This window comes from Melospiza melodia, unplaced genomic scaffold, assembly GCF_035770615.1.
Source record: "Melospiza melodia melodia isolate bMelMel2 unplaced genomic scaffold, bMelMel2.pri scaffold_28, whole genome shotgun sequence".
Taxonomy (NCBI): Eukaryota; Metazoa; Chordata; class Aves; order Passeriformes; family Passerellidae; genus Melospiza; species Melospiza melodia.
The window spans coordinates 8,475,412-8,480,180 of record NW_026948600.1 but is presented as its reverse complement, the minus strand read 5'-3'; positions in this window follow the sequence as shown (position 1 = coordinate 8,480,180).

Sequence of the window (4,769 nt, the reverse complement as noted above, 5' to 3'; positions counted from 1 at the left end):
GGGTACCCACACTGAATCTTCTTTGGCACTGGGACATTTCTCCCCCTGGACTCAGTCTCTGTATCACACGGAAACATGGCTCTGTCCATGGCTACACAAAAGAGTCCAGCATAAAATGCCATTTCATCTTCTCCATTCTTCCAACATCTCTCACTCTCTCTCTCTCTGGTCCAGACCTTCATCACTCATCTAGGAAGGGTTAATGTTCTGTAAAGTTTTCATTGTCCAAGAAGGGTTAAAAACTCCTCCAAGTGCCTGGACTCCTGGCTGCACCCCCCCCATCTCCTCAACCGGGCTGCCTGCTGCCAGCACATGTTTACTAAATTTCAAGATAACGGCCACAAACACAGGCTGCATTCTCTCTCTGTCTGTCTTTCTCCAAGGGGGGGGGAACAGGCTGCACATTGCTTCCCAGCATTTCTTTACTTCTTCCTTCCACCCTTGGAGGGGGGGGGGGCAGGCCTACCTCTCCCAGGCCGGGCCACATGGCTTTTCCCCTCCCCCCGCCAAGCCAGACACTGGGCCGGGGGAGAGACCCAACTCCTTCTCGCCGGAAATCCAAAGAGAGACTGCCAGGGGGAGAGCCCTGCTTTTACCCTGTGTTCTCAGAGGTGGGTCCAATGCCCAGTGGTTGGGCCAGATGGCAATATTCAAATCTGAGCAATCATTGGCCCTATCTACAGCATCCCAAAAATCCTGTTTCTGGGTCAAACCATGACACCTGGCCCCAATCCTGAGCCCTGGGGACATCCCTGGATGTGACTCCATTCCTCAGCTGCTCTGAGCACCAGGGTTTCGATAAGGGAAATGGTGGGGAGGGAGTAGGGACAAAGTGTGATTGATTGTCAGCCATGAAGAGTCTTGATTTTCATATCTGTTCAGATTGCATGAGGAGGTGCTGGGAATCAATATCAACTGCGGATTGCTGATAGCAATCTATAAACAGGAAAAAAAAACCTAACAAGACAATACAATTCTCTCTGCATTGTTTTCAGTGTAGTAGATTCAGATTACATACACTTCTGAAATCTGCCCGCTTAACCACAGAAGAATCAAAGACTTGAATTATTCCCATGGGCTTGTCTTGTTTGGGTGTTTTGAACGAATGTCTATGAGCCTTTGTCACTGAATTTCTCAACTGAAGATCTCAAGAATGAAGAGGCCTCTGGAAAAGTAAAATTCATCAACAACCTCCAAGATTCTGAGGATCCATCCCCATCAGAGCAGCAATGAACAGAAATGGGCACAGCTTTGTGGCTGCCCCAACTCTGCGATGGGTGCTGGGCCTGGAGCAGGAGCAGCTCTTGGGGACCCCAAGGCCGGGCCTCTTGTGCTGCCCTGGGCAGATGGGATGGCAGCAGGGGCTACAGAGCTCTCAGCATCTCCTGCAGAGGAGAGCAGGGCACCCAGGGAGCCTCCTTTCCCTTGGCCAGGCACCTTCCCCCATGCTGGGGCTGAGTCCTGTGGCAGCTGCAGCTGCTGCTGTGCCCTTGCCAGGGGCTGAGGCTGTGGGGCAGTGCCCAGAGAAGCCTGGCCTGAACAGAGCTGTGGGGCCAGAGCTGGCTGGGCTGGGCTGGGGAGAGGCCCTTGGTGCTGCCCAGAGCTCAGGACACCTGGCAGAGCTTGAAGGGAGCTGGGCTGGGCTCAGAGAGCCTGGCCCAGAAACCATCAGTGTCCATCTCAGCCTGGCTGAGCGTACAGGGGCCAAGAAGAGCAGCCCAGGGTCTGCAAGTTCTCTGGGTGGGAGCTGAGCTTGGGAGCCCTTGAGCCCTTCCAAGTGCTGGGGCTGCACCTCCAGCTCCTGAGGAGATGGGACAGATGGGAGCAGAGACAAATCATTCCTGCTGCATTCATTCTTCTGTTTGCTTGTAAAGGTGACATGGATGCATAATGTAGAGGAGGTGATTTGTGTCAGATAACACTGGTAGAGTGAGAAGAATATTGTTATTTACATGAAAATAATATTTCATGCATAATACACAGTAAGTAATAAAGACACATATGATCAGAAGATCATCTGAGGTTTTCAGAGGAGGACAGACTCATTGATGTTCCAGTAGTCAAACCTGTTCAAATACTTTCCTCAGGGCTTCCTTGAGATGAGAGGTGACCAGCAGAGGCCAAGGTCAGCCAGAGCTCTCTGTCCTGGCAGCTTTTGTCTGGGAGAACCCTTGCATATAGGGAATTTTTCAGAGGGAGTATCAGTTTTGGCCTTGGCCACCTGGAAAGAGAGATGGCTCTTTTCCATAGGAAGGAAAGCACAGAGCCCCAGTTCTTCAAGAACTGATGAGAATCAGCACCCAGTGTTTCAAGATCAGCTGGACCCATCCAGTGGCCCCTGGGAGGCCAAACCAGCCACACCTCTTTCATCTCTCCTTGGTTCCACAAGGCCCTGCAGTGCTACAATGTTCTCCTTGCTTCTGCAGTGTCACAATGGCCCCGTGCTTCCATGAGGCCCTGCAGGGTCACAGTGGCCCTTTGGTTCCATGGGGCCCCACAGTGTCACAATGGTCTCCATGATTCCATGGGGCCTTGCAATGCCATAATGCTCTCCATGGATCCACGGTGCCCTGCAGGATCACAACGGCCCTTTGGTTCCACGAGGCCCTGAAATGCAGCAATGGCCTCTTCCAAAAGCCCTGCTGATTCACACTGGGCCCTTGGGACCATGCAGCCCAACAGAGCCACAGTGATGGCCTTGGTGCCACGAGGCCCCACAGTGTGACAATGGCCCCTGCATTTCAGAAGGCTCCACAATATCACCATGGTCTCCATGGTTCAATGGGCCCCACAGTCACCGTGGTCCCCACAGGAAGAACACCACAGAGCCCCAGTGTTTCAGGGCCTCATGAACTTCAGTCACCAGAGGCCAAGGCCAGGCCTGTCTGTCTGTCCTGGCAGCTTTGTCCAGGAGCAACCCTTGGATATTGGAAATCTTGAATGTGGAATCCCAATTTCAACCATTTGTACCTGGAGGACAAGGCCAGTTCTTTTCCACAAAAAGGAAAGCACGGAGCCTCTGAGTTTGGAAGGCGGGTGAGAGCTGGCCCTCAGGAGGCCAAGGCTGTAATGGCAGCTTTTCTACAGGAGAAATCTTTGGATATGGGACTTTTGGAGGTGAAATCCCAATTTCAGGCATGAGCACCTGGAGACAAAAGATATATTTCATAGGAAGGAAGGGGTACAGCCCCAGTGTTTCAGGGCAGAATAGGGAAAACCACGAGAGGCCAAGGTCAGCCAGAGCTGTCTGTCCTGGCAGCTTTTTTCTGGGAGAAACCATTCCATATAGGAAATCTGGAGGTGAAATATCAATTTTGGTCATGGGTGCCTGGGAAGCAGGGATGGTTCTTTTCCATAGGAAGGAAAGCACTGAGCCCCAGTGTTTGAAGGCAGGTGAGACCCAGCTCTCAGGAAGACAAGGGCAGCTGGACTTGTTGGTAATGGCAGCTTTTGTCTGGGAGCAATCCCTGGATATTGGTAAGGTTCAAGGGGGAATTCTGTTTTGGCCATGGATGCTTGAATGAGAAGGGCAGTTCTTTTCCAATTGAAGGAAAGCCCAGAGCCCCGGGGTTTCAGGGGTACATGAGAAGAGACCCCCAACATGCCAAGGGCAGTTGGACCAGTCAGGCCAAGCCAACCAGACCTGTTCCCTAGGATCCATGGGGCCCTGCAGTGTCATAGTGATGGTGTCATATTGGATCCTTGGTTCCATGAGGCCCAGATGTGTCACACTGGCCTCCTGTTTCCATGGGGCTCCAGAGTGTCACAATGGTCCCTTGCTTCGATGAGGCCTTGCAGTGTCACAGGGGTCTCCTTGGTGCTGCAGTGTCGCAATGGACCCTTGGTTCCATGGGGACTCACAGTGTCAGAAGGATCTCCTTGGTTCCATGAGGTCCTGCAAAGCCCCTTGATCCAACAAGGCCTCCAAGTGCCATCATGGCCTCCAGGATTCCACGATGCCCCTCAATGTCCCAGCGGACCTTTGTTTCCATGGGGTCCTGCACTGTTCCATGAATCCTTAGTTCCATGGGGCCCTGCAGTGTCACAATTGACTCCTTGGTTCCATGGTGCCACACAGTGTGACAACTGCCCCTTGGCCTGCCAAGACCCCACACTGTCACAATGGTTCCTTGCTTGCATGAGGCCTTGCAGTGTCACAATGGTCTCAATAATCCCATAAGGCCTTGCAGTGTCACAACAGACCATTGGTTTCATGGAGCCCCACAGTGTCACTATGGTCCCTTTGACTCCACAAGGCTCTGAAGTGCCACAATGGCCCTTTGATTCCACAAGGCCTCCAAGTGTAAAAATGGCCTCCATGGTTCCATGAGGCCCCGCTGTGTCACAATGGACCTTTGGTTCCATGATCCCCCAGAGTGTCACAATGGCATCCTTGGTCCCAGGGTGTCAAAATGGACCCTTCATCCCATGGACACCCACTGTGTTCACTGCAGTCCCTTTGATTCCACCAGGCCCTGCCATGCTCTAATGGCCCCTTGGTTTCAGTGGGTCCCAAAGTGTTAGAACAGTCTCCATTGTGACATGAGGCCCCACAATATCACTGTGCTCCCCTTGGTTCCACAGGGCCCCACAGTGGAACAATGGACCCTTGGTTCCATGAGGTTCCTCAGTCCCAATGGTCTCCTTGGATCCGCAGTGTCACAGTGGCCCCTTCGCTCCATGTGGCCACGCTGTGTCACAATGGCTCATGGTTCCATGAGACCACACTGTTTAACAAGGGACCCTTGGTTCCTCGAGGCCTAGCTGTG